We start from the raw sequence: 17,210 nt of genomic DNA on the forward strand, positions 1-17,210 counted from the left end.
AGAAGACTGGGGCATCAGCATGGCATGATGAAGCAATATGGAAACTGGATTAACCATGCCCTGGTGGGTAGATCTGACTCCCACCCAGCCCTGCCCTGCTTCTAACATCCGCCTGGGCAGGGAGGAGGGAAAGCTGTGGACAGTTTCCAGGTGGACAGTGCCTTGCTTTGCACAGACCTTCTGAGGGAGATGTCCTGCCCATCTTCTCGTCTGCCTAGTACAAAGGACACAGGCAGTGAGTTCGAGGGAGACGGAGCCCCTGAAAGCCAGAGCTGGAGAGAGAGAGGAGGTTAGCCTGAGCCAAGCCCGCAGAGGGACTGAGCCAGATTGTTGCCAAGTGCTCCCAGAGACAGCCCACAGCAGTAGACCTGACAGACAGGCAGACAGGCAGGGAGAAAGTACATGTCAGAGCCTGCACTCTGAGCTGGAGTAACAGGCATGGCTGTAGATCTGACCTTCTGTCCTGGTCACAGCGCGCGCGCGCGCGCGTGTGTGTGTGTGTGTGTGTGCGTGTGTGTGTCAGGGAGGTGGCAGTTGTGGCCTCGGTGGCCTGATTGGCTTTGTAGTGCTGGGGGAGGGGACGGCTTCAGGAAATTGACCCCCTGCCGCTCGGGAGGAGCAAAGCTAGCAAGGAAACTGTCATTCTCTGGGCTACGAAGTTCCCAGGGACCTGGGCGAGAGGTTCTAGGTGGGCTGTTGTTCTTGTGAGGGCCAACTTGGAACTGGTGGTAGGGAGCTGAAGCAGGGATTGTGGGGAAACTGGGAGCAAAGGAACCAGGTCCCAGAGTTGTGCCCTGGCTTGGTCGCCGCCCTCTGCCAGGGCTTTATATAGTGGAGCCCAGGAGGCAATGGGATTTGCTTGTGGAGTATGCCGGAGACTGAAGGGGGTCAGGTTGTACGAGAAGGACTCAGAAGCTCCAAAAGGCCTGAGCTTGGAGCCGTCAACCTCCACAGACCACACCAGCTGCCTGGGCACTTCTGCTGACGCTGGAATATTGTCTTTCTCTTCTGACTCCGCTGGGAGTGCAGAGTTTCACCTCTTTCCTTCTGGCCTCTTCACACACTTCTGCTCAGGCCCCCTGCCCAGCCCTCAGTGTAGAGTTTCTGGTCTAATTTCTGTCCAGAAATGTAATTACTTATCTTCCTGCCCTCATCTTGGGGGTGCAAACAGCAAACTTGACACTTCTGTTTCAGCCTCTGGAGGTGTCTCTCCAGGAGGTGGGCTCCAGCTCCTCTTCCTGTGGGCAGGACTGGGTGTTCCTGCCGCCGGCTGGAAGCTGGAGCTCAGACTTCCTTCTCTGAAGTACCAGTTCCCTTCCCAGGTCCAGAAATGTGAGAAGCAGGGGAGTCTGACCTGAGAAAGGGTGAGCTGAGCCGGGAGCTTCCAGGAGGCAAGGCTGGGTGGGAAGGGAAATGCAGCTGGGGTGGGTGGGGCCGCTGGGAAAACCAGGCAGCCTTCTGGCTTAGCCGTGCTGTAGCTAAAGGAGGAATTGCCTTTCTCCTCTCTGCTGCAGGTCCAAAGAAAAGTCAAGGACCCAGGCTTCTAGCCTCCAAGCATCTTGCCAGGTCTCTTAAGCCTGTGGGGGGGGGGGGTTGGGGGCGGTGTGGACAGGTTCTGCTCTTCTTTTGAGGGGGTGGAGTGGGGGATACAGAGGCTTTTAAGCTCCTGGCCTAGGGTCTGTCTGCTCAGCTGAGAAGTGAAGTTGGAATTAGAATTGTTTTTTAGAACTGTTTTTAAGAAGTCCCATCTTATGGTGAAGATGAGCATCCGGGGAGTTCACAGTCTGATGAGGGTGGCTGCTAGACTGAAAGCGGAGACATAGAGTAAAAAACAACCTGAGATGGCCAAGTGGAATTGGGCTCGACATGAGCAAAAACAATTTGAGTGTTTTGTGGGTTTTTTCTCCTTTGGGTGGGGGTAGAGTTTTAGGGTTCAACTTATTGAAGGGATGGAGTTGTCATGTAATGAAATAAAAACCTGAACTTAAAAGGTCTAGATTCAGATTCTGGCTCTGCCACATCCTTGTTAACCATTTGAGTCTCCGTGTTCTCATCTAGTGAAGTAAATACTAGCATGAGCCCAAGAGATGTATGACCCAATGTCTACTTGGTAGTCTCCACACTCCTTTTCAGATCAGGGGCAGTCTAGAAGCCTTGAAAGGGGGAGTGTTGGGAGTGAGGGAGAGGTCTACAGAGACATGGAAGATGTCCCATCAGCTTCCCTTGCTAAGGAAACTGCCAGTAGGATTTGCTCCCTCCACACATAAGCTGATTGTTAAAAAACACCAGGAAGCCCTCTAGAAACTTTGGAAATTGGTAGTCGAGAAGCAAATTTCACCTCTGGGGCCCTGGCACCTGCTTCCCTCCCTCTCTCACTTGCTTTGGATTTTTATGGCCATGGACATTTTCTCAGGAAGTGGGAGCTCTGTGTGTTACAAGTGTCATCTGTTATCTTTTTCTGTCTGAGGCTTAAGTATAAAATATTCCCCCAGAACCCATCCCCTGTCCTCTCTTCTTCCTTGTCTCTAGTTTCCCACTTCCCACAGAATGACCTCACAGGAATGTTGTCTGACCCAGGGCGAGTGAATGAACACAGTTCCTCCTGGGGTCTGGGCAAGGCCTGTGATTGAATCAGGGTCCTGTCTGTGGAGCTGGGTGTCACACTAAGTTTGGGAGAGGAGCTCAGACTCAGATGTGTATTTGGTAAATGCCCTAACTAATGAACCTACTGGCACAGGGGAGGAGAAGGAAGTCTAACTGTAATGGGCAGGCCTAAAATGTATTTTTTCAGGGAGCAGGAAATCAGATTGGAAGACAAGGGTTAAGGAAAGTAGCCATGTCTAACCTGCTCAGAGAGAGGGTAATCAGGAGGGCTTCTTGCAGGAAGTGAGGATTTCAGGAAGATCAAAAGCTCACTGAAACCAACAGAAGGCAGGTTTTGTTTTCTCTTACATTCTCATAGGTTGCTGGGAATTTGAGGAGCTTCAGGGGTGGGGCAATGAAGAAGTAGAAATGTGTTCTGAGAAATTTCTTAGGCTATCCAGGACCAGCTCCTTCTAACACTTTCTTGATTACTTCTCACATGCCAGGTACAGTGCTAAGAATGTGGCATTAATAGTTCATTGAATTCTCACAGTCCTGTGAAATTACCAGTTATCATCTTCACTTTACAGATGAGAAGACTGAGGTTCAGAGAAGCTGAGTACCTGCTAGGTAGCTAGTAAGTGACAGAGATTTTGCTCAACTCTCACATCCATCAGACTTCAAAGCCCACACCCTCACACCTCTAGGCTGCATCTCTCTCCCCCAAGGTGAGGGACAATGGGTAAGCCCTGCTGGACTCCTGATCTGGCTGGAAAAGCGGCTTCTGGGCTTCCATCAGACAGCTCTTGCCCAGCCCAGCCTTCCCATGGGCATCCTTGTTTGCCCTGCCTGCTTATGCCTATGGGTTCCAAAGTGCCCACCAAACAGTTAGCATAGGTCCTTCCTGGAGAAGTATCCTCTCCAAATTAGCCCCGTGAGAGGGACAGCAGATGGGGCAGTGGAGTGGGTGAGCACTGGACTTCAGGTCAGGGGATCCAGCTTGGCCTCATGTGTGACTTGGGTGGGAGGCGAATCCCTTTATGCCCCCAGGACCTGGTTTTCCTACCGACGAAAGAGGGTGCGAATGCTCATCCCCAGGATGATGCAAGTTTAGGCTAGCTTGCATGAGTGTGCTTCACAAACTAGACATGCCCTTTAGAACTCAGGGTGCTGTTTTCAACCCCCTTCCTCATTTAGACTAAGTCACAAAAGTGTCAAATGTAATCATACCCAGTGACAAGTTCATGAGAGGTGGGCTTTCATGAACCGGTTTCATGTGGGACTACTGTTAACCAGTAAGACAGTGGGCCAGGCAAGTGGGCACTGTGTTTTCTGGGAAGAGGGTGGTATGAACCATAGAAGTGGACAGTTATGGTCTAGATAATTGGCTGCATCAGTAGCACACTGGCACCTTCCTCATTTATTTTTGTAACCAAGCTGCCATCATTGGAGGAGAGGGCACAGGAAGGCTGAAAGCATTTTCATTAGGCCAGTATTTCTCCACCTGTTTGCCTTATTGCTCCCTTGAAGGAGCTTTTTTAGATACTTTTCTTCCTAATTGCATCCTCCCATGAAATGTGACTATCACAGATATGTTTGTATACTGTATGTATACCTATGATTTATATATTGGAAGATTAAAGTTTGTTTTCTTCCTCCCCACCTAGAAAACATTTTTGACCCTTTGGGGGCAATATTGCTCCAATCGGGAATATGTGTCTTAGGGTTAACAGAGTAGAAGAGGTGGATGAAGGAGACAGGGAGACCCCAGGAGATGGTGAGGAGGACAAATTCACTAGCACCTTGTCACCTCCCACGAGGTCCGTGGGCTGGTAGCATCACCATCATCTGGGAGCAGGTTAGCCATGAAAAACCCCATGGCCCAGACCTTCCGAACAGGGGGATGAGTAAGATCATGCATCACATTCCTGACAGAGCTGAAAGAGAACTCGTTCCAGGTCCACCTTCCCTCCCTCCTGCCATAGGACATTTCTGGGCATTATAGTGGGACTGCTGTTAACCAGTAAGACAGTGGGCCAGGCAAGTGGGCACTGTGTTTTCTGGGAAGGGAGCCAGGGCTGGATGTACTGCCCAGAACACAAGGCTAGAACAGAGGGTCAAAGGTAAAGAGGTGAGAAGCCAAAGACCAGAGATAGCTGTGTTCTGGGTCACCTGGCTTGTTAAACTATTGAGTCCAAATGCTCCAGGTCATTTAGGTAATACCACTATCACATACATCGCGATCTATCTGTCTGTGTTCTTTTCAAGTGATATCCTTGTATTGTACTAAAGGTTGTGGAGAAGGTAATGGGGTCCCACAGAGGAGACCCAAGACTTCCAACCAACAGATAGCCAGGGTATCTTTAATTTAGACAGATCTGGGTCTGTTTTCTCGAATATCCCCAAGAGTCAAGGCTAATGGGGGCTCTCTAGTCCTCTTAGATCAACCTCAGAGATAGACTGAAACTATAGAGACAAGACATAGTTATTAAACTGTGTCAAGCTGGATTCAGGAAAAAAATTGTGTTCGTGTCATTGATCAATCTATTTGGGATTGTTGTCTGCAGTACAGCCTGGGTCTCAAGCCCTCCTATATTAACAGGGCAGCCCTGAAAACGTGAAAGATTGCAAAATTCCAGCGTTGGGCTTTTTAGAGTTCAATGCACTTATCGTTGGCATGTCCTACATTAATTCATTCACCAGCAGGAGCCAAGCCACAGTCCATGTGCCCAGACACAGGGTGCACAAGCAGAAAGCAGAGTATCTCTCAGCCTCTCTTCCCTCTGTGTTTTTCTCCTGGGCCCTCTTCTCTCAGAACATCCCCTCCTCGACCCCATTTTGGTGTGGGCCAATGCAGAGGAGTAGTCTCCCTCTTGTCTTAACTCAGGTCTCTAATAAACTTCCTGGTTGCAAAATCTATTTGGTCTTCCCAGCTCTTCCTCCCTGAGACTCACTTCCTGTTACTTCTCTCGACAGCTAGCACTCTGCTTCCCATCTACCCGCTTCTTACTCCTCCCCCTGTTACATCAGCTTTGGTCAAAGATGTCAGGGAGTCCCCAACTAATACTGAGGGTCTGTGGGGGCTCCTACTTCAGTAAAATAGCCTTGTTGACACATGACTGTGTCTGGTCCCCAGAATGTGTGAATATGTGCCATGTGGCTGCTCAGCCTACAGGACTTGGAGAAGCTTGGGGAGTGAGCTGGACTTGGTCTTGGTGCCTGATGAGAGAGAAGGGGATGATGGCCATGACAGTGAAAGCAGGGCTGACTTTCTGAGCTCCTGGAAAGCCCTAGAAAAGCCCCAAAAGGGCCACAAAATGAGGCCCTTTTGTTCTAAAAGGATATTCCTGATGGGCAAAGTTGATTCCTTGACTCAGTCTTTCCTGTAATGAAGCCACTATAATACCCAGAAATGTCCTATGGCAGGAGGGAGGGAAGGTGGACCTGGGGTCATGAAGGTGAAAGGCTAGAAGTCCTCCTACGGCACAAGGCACCAAGGGCTGGATGAGCAGTGCTTGCTGGGGTGCAGGGGAACCTGGAATGGGTTCTCTTTCAGCACTGCCAGGAACGTGATGCATGATCTTGGCCATCCCCTCTCACTTCCTTCCTCACCTGTAGAGTGGGGCCTGAGTGCTCTCCCAAGGTCTTTCCAATTCCGGTAGTTGGTCCTTTGATTTATGAGTCTGTGAGCCAACCTCAGACCAAAGATACATCTGCTAAGCCATCTAGACCTTTGAAGCGGCTTGGCCAGGGTCCTCCAATCTCCTCTTCATCTTCTTCTGCCAGACAGTACCCATGCTTCCCTCTGCATGATGACCCCAACTGCCCCATAACCAAACACCATGACCAGGTTTGATTGTGTATAACCAGGATCCTAGAGCTGCAGTCTGAATGGGGCTGTCTCCTTCCCCACAGCCCCGCTCTAGCACATGGATGTACACATACACACACATGCACATTCAAACACATGCACTCCATAAGTACACACATGTTCACATATGCTCACACACATCCCACACCCACGTACTCACACACATACCTCCATTACCCCAGACCCATCCTTCCTCCCTCCTGCCATAGAAGGATATTTCTGGGTATTATAGTGGCTTCATTACAGGAAAGATTGAGTCAAGGAATCAACTTTGCTCATCAGGAATACCCTTTTAGAACAAGAAGACTTCATCTTATGGCACTTGTTGGAGACTTTTCTAGGGCTTTCCAGAAGCTCAGAAAGTCAAGCCTGCTTTCACTCTTTAGAACGCACTCCCTCATACTCACACATACACTTACATACATATACATCTGCACACACATATCCATACTCCCATATATTCATGTGTGCTCACACAAATACACATGGACATATTCATATACCCATTGGAAAACTCATATACCCACTCTTATACACACAACACACACACACACATTCCCTTTGTTCACTGCATTGACTTCTCCCTCGCAGACATGGATGGGTGCCACCAACTCTTATAGAGCTCTGACCATTTTGCAAAGAACGTTTCTTTGTATGGTTTCCTGCAATTCCCACAGCCCACTGAGCTCATCAAGGAAGGCAAAACCTGCCCTCTTTCCTGTACAGATGAGGAAAGTGGCTCCAACTTTCAGGTAGCAGGGGCATGATGAGAACCCAGACTTCTGGCATCTGTCCAGATGTTGACCCATCACTGCAGAGCTGTCAAGCACTCTGGAAGACAGGAAGGGTATATTTTGTCCCTGGATTCAAGATAGGAAACTGAGGACTAGGGAGATTTACACACTGGAGAGGATTGGACCCTCTGTCCTTCTCAGCCAGGATGCATGATGACCCCTGGTGCCACTTGGTGATCATTCCTTCCTTCCTGGTTCTCAGTGTGCTGGGAGCTTTTATTCACAACAAATTCCAGCTTTTTAGTTCCAATCCTCACTTGTTTCCACTGGAGTAGAGTGTGGGAAAAGGTTGGATTACCTCTGTCCTCAGGGTCAAGGTAAATCCTCTCACCATTTCTCAAGATACCTGCTAGGGATCGAGCTACACTCATCTGAGCTCAGGTGATCCTTCCACCTCAGCCTTCTAAGAAACTGGAACTACAGGTTTGCATCACTGCGCCTGGCTAATTTTTATTTTTGTTTTTATTGTAGAGATGAGGTCCCACTAAGTTGTCCAGGCTGGTCTCGAACCCCTGAGCTCAGATAATCCTCTCGTCTTGGCCTCCCAAAGTGCTGGGATTACAGGCTTGAGCCACCACGCCCCCGGCCAAAGTCACACATATTAATTGCTTGATGTAAAGCTGACAGTGGTGGTGTTGATGATGATGGGGAGGAGAAGGAGGGGGATGGCAGTGATGGCAATGATGATGATGATAGTGGTAGTGATGGAGACTCCTTAAACTCTCCTTATGCTGTTTTCCCATATCCCTACCCTGTGCCACTACTAAGCTGACATCTCACCATGTCACCCAAATAGAAACTGATGGGATGAAGAGATTTCAGGTCATGGTCTCAATTTAGGGACAGCTGCCCCTAAAGGAACCATTTAATCTTCCTCTTGGCTTGAGTTCTTGCGTCACAGGACTTGAGCTGGGAAGAAGGGGAGCTGAGGGGAGCGACCCTAGAATAGACATAAATCCTGGCCCCTCCTAAGCACGTGGCAGATGAGGACTGTTGCACTGGAGGAGAGGGTAGTTCCCCAGGCTTTGGAGGGGCAAGAATCTGGGCAGGGGGCTGCTGGCAGGGACTGTGCTTGCAGTCACAGAGTGCTTGCAGGTGAGCAAGGCGGGTCTCTTATGCTTGAGAAGCCTTCCTCTCATGAAGGAAGGCCTCTCCTTTGTCCTTGGAGACTTTATGTTTAATGAAGAGGAAGGACCAGATACACGACACATTGTTAGGGAACACTTGGGCGCCAAAATACATGGAAGCAGCATCCTTCTTCGTAGGGAGTATTGTGTATCTGGGCTCCCGTTCCTAAGACTTATACTGTGCCCCATATGTGAACTTGAGCAAGTCACTCTTTCTGTGCTTCAGTTTCCTCATCTGCAAAAAGGTGATAACAATAGTACACAATGCATAGGATTGTTAGAGAATTAAATTAATTACTATATGTAAAATATTTGGAGCAGTACCCGGCACATACTGAACTCTATATAAGTGTGTGAGCAAGTAGTGGCAGTAGAAATAGCAGTGATATTTTCCTAAGCATGGAGCAGGACTAGTGTGGGCCGTCTTAACTGATACTCCTTTCAAACAACCACCTCTCAATTGGACAGTCATTTGAGGACTTTCTTTGTATTTTCCATGTGATCTCATTTGACCCTTCCAACAGAAAACAGGCAGGAAGGACAGACGTTATGATTATAATCATTTTGCATAAGGAGAAACTGAGGCACAGAGATTGTTAAGGGGTTTCTAGTCCAGTGGGTGTTTTTCTTGCACCTTACAACCACACTGTGTCCAGCCAAGGGGTTACAGGATTTTGGAGCAGGGGGTTTTGGGTGACAATGGCCAGTGAGTTTAGGATGGGCCTTCTTTCTGCTGTGGGATCAGATTGCTGGGAAAATAAACGAGAGTGTGGGAGGAAGGTCACATCACATTCCAGACTGGCCTACCTAGGCGTGGTCTGCATGGCACAGCTCAAGGAAAAGCAGCACCCCAGGGGTAGGAGTCAGTAGTGGGGCCACTGGGCATGCTTGTTTGGAGCCCTTTGAAGCAGTCACAAGCCCCCTAGATGGGAGTAGGCGAAGTTAGTAATGGTAACCACCATGGGTGGGACTGTGTTGGAGGCACTAAGTGGGAAAAGAAGGGTGGGGAGCCTGGGCTGAGAAACTGCGGCCTAGGAGGAGGTCTCTGGTTCAGCCTGGCCTGGTGCTTGGGGAGATAGCCAGAAGAAGACATGGGTCCTATTCATGCCCACCCAACACCCTTTCCCAGCAATGCTTCTAGTGGGGGAAGGGGAACAGCCTGGACCTTTTGGTGGAAAGCATTGGGGAAAGAAAATGGGCCTTGGGCCTGGACTCAGGAGAGTGGATGAAGACCTCCAGCAGGGAGAAACCAGATCCCAGGAGAGAATGCTTGTGGGAGGGGAGTTTCAGAAACTCAGAGGGAATTGGGTGCGGGAATGGATCATGGCGTCAGTGTCTAGGAAGCGACATGGTGTGAGGATGGGGCCTGGGGGGCAGAACTGTGGGGAGAAGCTAGTAGTCAAGGAGGCCATCAGAATGGAGCAGCAGGAAGAACCATAGGGGGAGATATGGGGGTGGTACTCCGCTGAAGCCCAGGTTCCCAGCCACTCCCTGCACAGAGCCAGACTGGCCAGGACCTAGAGTTCTAGCCCAGTCTTTCCCCCAGCTTGGGAAATGAATAGGGAGGGAAGAAGTCAAGGCCTGAGCTCCTTCCAGGGCTCTGGGATCAGTGTGTCTTATAAATCTCATGTCATGTAAATTCGGCGCATAATTGGAAGGTACTGCAGGTACCTGCGACTCTGGGATAAGATCTGGGCGGGGAGAGAGAGTGATGGAGTCTGAGTTACAGGGAAGCTGGTGGGGGGCGTTGGTAGCTGGCCCGGCTCGGGGTGGAGTTATCTCAGGCTGGACCGCCCTGCCGGGCTGATATTTACTGTATATTGGTTTTTAAATTACAGTACAGCATTGATTCCCAGCTCTTCAGTCCAACCCTCACTCTCTGTCCCTGTCTTTCTTGGCCTCTCCCTGGCTCTCAGTCTCTGTCTTCATCTATCTTGTCTCTCTCTCTCAGTTCAGTTTTTAATGCAGAGGATGATCTTCCATTGCATCGTGCTCCCCCATGGTGTTATGTTTACACTGCGCCGTATTTATTGGAGTATGTGCTCTATCTGTCTCTTCTGTGCGTGCAATACTTTATGCATTTTAAAGTGCTTGTTGCAGCTGTGCCTGTCTTTCTTTGGACCCCATGACAGTGAGGAATTAGGGCAAGCAGGCCTGACTCCATTTAAATGCGAGGAAACCATAGCTCAGGAAGGCTAATGGAATGACCAGGTCATGCTTGCATTATATTATATTATACCCTCATAACAATAGCTGCCGGGTATTGAATGCTTGCTGTGTGCCCAGTGCTGTTCTAACATAAGCTTTAAGTACTCATTTTATCCCCACATTAATTCTGTGCAGTGAGTACTGTTATTAGTTCATTTTACAGGTGAGGAAATGTGGGTCCAGGGTGGTTAGTAGCTTGCCCAAGGTCACACAGCTCGTAAGAGGGCAGAGCTTGGATTCAAACCCAAGCAGCCAATTCCCGAGCCCAGTCTCTTAACCACGATTCGTGCTGTCACGGGCTGTGATCCCTGAGTTGGGTTAGGAGAGGGAGAGTGGGGACAGGTGCCGGGTAGGATGACTTCACCATGTCACAGAGGCATTCCTGTCTTCTCTCCACTTCAACTTCCTTATAGTTTTACTGCATCCAAGGGAAAGACTTGGGGTATCTCGCAAATGTCCCTAGAGTGAGGGACCAAGTTCCTTAGATTCCAATATACACAGGTGACTGAGGCTCCATTATCTGCCATTTAGACACCTAGGTGAAGGCAGAAGGGCAGGCACAGAGTAGGGATGGTGGAACCCCTGGCAGGGTGGTTTGGTTGCCATCTGTCCTTCTTGTCTCCTGTGTCCATGGAAGGGGCTGCCACCCTGACCTCTGTGGGGTCTCTCTCAGGACTGCTTTTGTGCATCACCTTTGCACTTTGGGTTTCGACTCTAATTAGAAGCAAAGCTTCTAGGGGTTCAGGTCTATCTCCCAGCTGTGCCTGGCTCTCAGGGGTACTGTAAGCCAGAGGGAACCAGGGGAGTGGCCGAGGGCTCTGCATGTTCTGCCGTGTCCAGCTGCTCTCACTAGCAGACAGCAGGGAGGAGCCCCTGCTAAGCCGTGCCCACTGCGGGCCTGAGACTCTTGCACTTGAGCAGAAGTTCGGCGGGGTTACCAGGCCAACCTGGACTATCCTAGGGAGTCCTTCCTCTCCATGCTCCTTATACTCTCTGCCTCCTCCTCACCCAGAGGACATATTGCTGTGGCCGGGTCTACATTACGCTACGCAGCTTGCCGTGGCCCAGACCCTCATGTCACTGTCCCCCAGGTCTCACTCATGGGGAAAGGAGGCCGATGTCCCAGGGGAAGCAGGGATGCCCGTGCCTGCCGTCTCCATGACCCTTAATGGGGAAGGAGAGCAATAGAGACTTGAGCCTGAGGATATTGTGAGTCAAGTGACTCCAATAAACCATCCTCCAGAGAGGGCTGTCCTGTTCATCTGCATTTCTAATGACTTGCTGTGAAGTGGGGCTTGCTCTGCCTGGGTTCTTCCTCTGTCCTTGCTAATGGGGCCCTTAGCAAGGTAGGGGTGAGGTATAAAGGTAAAGTGACCCTTCCACTTTCTCCCATGGGCTCAGAGTCACCAACTCACGTGCCTGTGCTGGACACAGCCTGGGAACAGAACTCAGAGGGGAAGATGCTTCTGTTGTTATCTTATTCATAGCTACTATTTACTGAGCACTTGCTATGTGAGAGGAAGTTCAGCACCGTGTGTCAGGCCCAGGGGCCAGGCAACTGGGTTCAAATCTTAGTGAGAAGCTGTATGACCTTGGTCAAGTCACTTAGTTCTCTGAGGCTCAGTTTCCCCTCCTGTCAAATAGTGCTAACACAGTACGTAATCTCTAGGGTTGGTGTGAGTCTTAAATGAGTCCATGTCTACAAAGAGCTGCAGTGTCTGGCGTTGGTATATGGTATTTTTTTGTTGGTATCATGATTTATACACATTCTTTCATTTTGTCTCGCGACTACTTTTGCAAAGTAGATATTACCTTCCTGCAGATGTGGAAGTGGGAGCGCAAACTAGCCAAGAGATTTGCTCCAGGTCTAGTGTGACCAATTGAGCTGGTTTGCCTGGGACCAAGGTGGTTCCTGGGATGTAGTTTGGGAATTAGGAATGTTTGAGGTCAACTGGAATGAGTTGGTCACCCTACCCAGGTCACACAGCAAACTCATGGTTGAGCCAGGATTTGAACCCAGTTGTGTCTGCTGCCCATTGCCATGCCCCGACCCATTCTAGATACCCTTGGAGATGGTGCCTTTCTTGGCTGCCTATGTTTACTGAGCTTTGGCAGACTTAGAGAGGCTTTTCTATTTCATTCTCACAAAACCCTGTCAACTAGGTATTCATATCCAGATTACATCAAAATAGACACTGAGGCATAGAGAGGTAATATAACCCACTCAGCATCACTCAGCCAGGAAATGACCGGGTAGGGACTGGAATCCTGGCTATCTGGCACCCCACACTCCTGACCCTTTGACTCCCCTCTGATCTTTTCCAGATTTCTCCACATGTGCACAGTCTCATTTCTTCATCTCGGTAGGCCAGTCTGGGCAGGTTCTTTATCCCTGTTCTGAAGATCAGAGAGGCCAGGTTTCCAAGCTGAAGTCACACAGCCTGTAAGGGACAAAAGCCGGGTTAGGTTTCATCAGGACTTGTCTGCTGGTGCTTCCCCCTATGGTTTTCTTGTTTGGCAAATGGCAGGAAACCCCTGACAGTCCAGTTCATAGGAAGGTGCAAGGTCTCAGTCCTCACTGGGCCAGCTGTGTAGGCAGCAGGTCTTGGGGAACCTTGGCTCTTCCCTGCCCCCTGGCTCCAGCATTTCATCTGATGTCATCATCATCATCCGGTCCTTCCCAACAGGTGGGGGAGGCGCCTTGTTGCAAGATGGACGTGCCTGCCTACCTGCACATCTGCTGACTGTAGGGGTCCACACAGCCCCAGGCTTCTCTGTGCACTCCCAGCTTCCACTCCTCCCACCACTGGGGAATAAATGCAGAACAGGCTGCATTTTCCTGGTCTGGCAGCAAAGATGCTATTAACGCCAGGCTTGCTTCTAAGGCAACTAAATAAAAGCGTTGGAAAGGACAGTGACAAGAGTCTATAAATTCTGAATGATGTTCAGGAGAGTGGCCGGGGCCCTAGGGCCCATAAAACCCAGGCAGCCTTCTGGGCCGGTGGTGATTGATGTGGAGCCCCTTTCTCTGCTGCGGGGTCCTCTGCCCATCAAGCCTCCCTCTTCTTCTTTTTAACTTCCAAACACTTTTCATAGTTCTTAGCAGTTCTTACTTGCCTTCAAGCCACTCATATGGATGAATCACTCCCCCATTTAACAGATGGGAAAACTGAGGCACACCGTGGGTTTGTGAACTGGATAATGACCTAGGTCCCTTGATGCTGACCTAGAAAATTCTCACTGGTGTTCATACTACATGCCAGGCATTGTTCTAAGCCCTTTACACTTCTAAATGAATTTAACCCCACGACTACCCTAGGACATGGGTGCTGTTATTGTACCTATCATCTCTATTTTATAGTGAGGTGACTGCAGCCTAGAGGGTTTAAGTAACTTGCTCAGCTGGTATGTGGTAGAGTTGGGATTGGCCTCTCAACCATCATGCTGTCTGCAAAGTGTGGGAGCAGGAAGGGAGGAGGGGCTGTGGCTGCCCTGGAGGGCCTGGCTGTCTGCCTCTTCCCAGGAGAAGTGGGTTTCTCTGTTCCAGGTGGTCTGGGCAGAGGGACATTCCTCAAGGAGCAGCAAGGGCAAGTCAGGGACTATGGAGGTGGCTTGAAAAATGCTAAGAAGAGAGCACTGGGCTGAAAGTCTGGACCACTGGATGCCCAGCCCAGCTCTGCTGACAACTGGCCACATGACCCGAAATTCTCTTTGAAGCTTCCTGTCCTTGGTCTCCGGTTCCTTCGGATTTAGATGGAGGTTGGGTGTCACAGGGCTTTGGGACCCACCTGATGGTAATGGCAGCAGAGGGAGGGTCACAGAGGCTCCAGTTCACAATTGGTGTGCAATGACCTGCTAAAACCTGGGCTATTTAAAACATCTGGTGCTGCCTGGAATCTTGGGGTTCTGCTATTTTGGGTCAGTTCTGGGCTGTGGCTACCTCCCTCTCCGTGGCCCTGCCTAATGGGGTTTGCTGGAGGTGGGGGAAGGGGGGAGCTTGGCCACTGCAGGTTATCTATAGTTCAACTCTGCTTTCTCATCAAAGCGAGGGTGCTTTGGGGAAGGGCTCTGCTGAGGGTGAGGTACAACATCCCCTTCTTCAAGCCAGGGTTTGTGAAGTCCCCAGATCTATGGAGGAAAAGGAAGACATTCTTCAGGCTGCTGCCTGCCTGATCAGCCTAGTGTGTCTCCATTCAACTCACTTGAGTTTAACAGGTGTTACAGGGCGCCTTGTATTGCCCAGCTGCTGGGTAACAGAGGCCATTTGGACTTGGTCCCTGCCCTCTAGGATCTCCCAGTCTGGTGGGGAGGCAGAGGGGCAAACAGTTATAGTGTGCCTCTGAGGGTGCTGTGACTGGAGGTGAGGAACCCGGAGAGCTTTCAGGAGGAGGTGGTTCCTCTCCAGCTCTGCTTGGGAGGCTTCTTGCTAAACAACTGCAGCCACCTCCTGAACAGCGCTCCCCTCCCCCCCAGTTCCTCTAGCCCACTCTGCTGCAAACTGCGCAGGCCTTGCTGAAGATGCTCCACTGCATCCAGGATAAAATCCTAGCTCTCAGCCGGGCTCGGTGGCTCAGCCTGTAATCCCGCGCCTTTGGGAGGCTGAGGTGAGTGGATTGCCTGAGCCCGCGGGTTCGAGACCCGCCTGGGCAGCGAGACCTCATCTCTACGATAAATCAAAAAATCAGCCAGGCGTGGTAGCGCATGCCTGTAATTCCGGCTACTTAGAAGGCTGAGGCGGAAGGATCGCCGGATCCCAGCAGGTCAAGGCTGCGGTGGCCGGGAGCGGCCACTGCACTCCAGTCTGGGCGACCGAGTGAGACTCCAACTCCAAAAAAAAGAAAGAAAAAAGAAAATCCTAGCTCTCTAAGTGGCCTGCGAGGCGCCGACCCTGCTCACTCCTTCACCTCCTCTGTGCCCTCCCCTCATATCCCCCCTCACCCGCCCCCACCGTGCCCTGGGCTGGAATAGTTCCTTTCTTGCCTATGCGTTCCCCTGCCTGAAACACCATTGCTCTACCCTCCACTTGGCTGGAGCCTGCTCATTCTCCGGCGTCAGCTTATATCTTGCTCCTGGGGATGGCCAGGCCAGGCAGTCTAAAGTCTGGCCCCTTGCAGCTCTTACTCAGGCCGAATTTACTCCTGTATCCCTTTCCTTCCACACTCCTTGTCTGCTTATTTGTTTAGCGCTTCCCTCTTGCAGCCTGTGAACAATGTGAGGGCAGGCAACAATGGAAGGGACAGGGCGGCACAGCAGTCAGATGTGCAGACTCTGGTGCTCATACTGCCTGTGTGAAAATCCGGCTGCACCTCTCACTGGCTGTGTAACTCTGGAGAAGTGACTTTACCTCTCTGTGTCCCAGTTTCTTCATGTGTAAAATGGGAGAAATAAGAGTCTCTGCCCCAGAGAGTATGGTTTGCGTTAATTGAGTTAATATATTTAAAACACTTAGATCAGTGTCTGGCATATGGTAAATGCTCAATAAATATTTGCTATCATTATTATTTTTATCTCCAGTGCTTAGAATAGTGCCCGACTCAATAAATATTTGATGATTGGCTGAGACACCTAGGCTGAATCTTCAAGGAAGTAGGCTGGGGCTGGTTAGAGAGAGAACAGTAGTTCTCAACCCTGGCTGCACATTGGAATCACCTGGGGGCCTTTAAAGACCACAGATGCCTGAGCTCTCCCCACAAGAGAGTCTGATTTAATTGTTCTGGGTGCCACCAGTCCATGGAGTTTTTCGTTTTTTGTTTTTTTTTTTTGAGTTGGGGTCTCACTGTCACTCAGGCTGGAGTGCAGTGTCACAATCATAGATCATTTAGCCTAGACCTTCTGGGCTCAGGCTAGCCTTCCATCATAGCCTCCCGAATAGCTGGGACTATAGGCACATACCATCATGCCTGGCTAAGTTATTTTTCTTTATAGTACAAGGTCTCACTATGTTGCCCAGGCTGGTCTCAAACCCCTGGGTTCCAGTGACCCTCCCGCCTTGGCCTCCCAAAGTGCTGGGATTACAGGCATGAGCCCCCATGCCCGGCCCCACTGGAGTGTTAAAGCTTCCCGGGATTCTAATTCCAAGGTTGAGGACCACAGAGACAGGGAAGTCAGATGTTCTCAGTCCCAAGAACATCATGTGGCCAGCAATACCTTGCAGCTGGAGGGAGCGCAGAGGGTGAGGCCAGGGGCAGGGGAGTTGAATGACAGCACAGGAAGGCAGGGCCAGACCCAAGGGAGGGCCGCGCACGCCATGCCAAGGAGCTTAGGCTTGGTGGGGAAGTCGGCGGGGAGCCCGGAAAGCTTTTAAGCCAGGAATGACATGGTCCGATTTGCCTTTAAGGAAATTGGCCTGGGTAGCTGTGTGGAGGATGGATTACTGTGAGTGAAATTGAAGGCACGGAGATCAGAGTGCAGAAGCCCTTCTTGCTGCAGTGAGAGCAGTGCGGGGCCAGACTCTTACAGGGGAGGTGACGTGCTGGTCCCAGTTTAATTACTTAATCCTCCTGGGCATGTCTGAACAGCAAAATCTGGGCAGTGCGGCATGCCACTTGGCCACACATGCCCCCAGCCACAAGACCAAATGGTGGTGCTCTGGGCTGATACCAACCCCACCTGGTCCTGACCACGGAA

General features: G+C 50.5%; 1 protein-coding gene across 1 annotated transcript in view; it reads left to right on the forward strand.

Annotated features, from left to right (window-relative positions):
• Positions 1–17,210, forward strand: part of LOC103272566 (leucine-rich repeat and fibronectin type-III domain-containing protein 2) — a 197,798-nt gene that overhangs the window by 1,073 nt on the left and 179,515 nt on the right. The gene's annotated exons all lie outside the window — the stretch shown is intronic.

The sequence above is a fragment of the Carlito syrichta genome, unplaced genomic scaffold (genome assembly GCF_000164805.1).
Source record: "Carlito syrichta isolate Samal-C Ts95f unplaced genomic scaffold, Tarsius_syrichta-2.0.1 Scaffold312770, whole genome shotgun sequence".
Taxonomy (NCBI): Eukaryota; Metazoa; Chordata; class Mammalia; order Primates; family Tarsiidae; genus Carlito; species Carlito syrichta.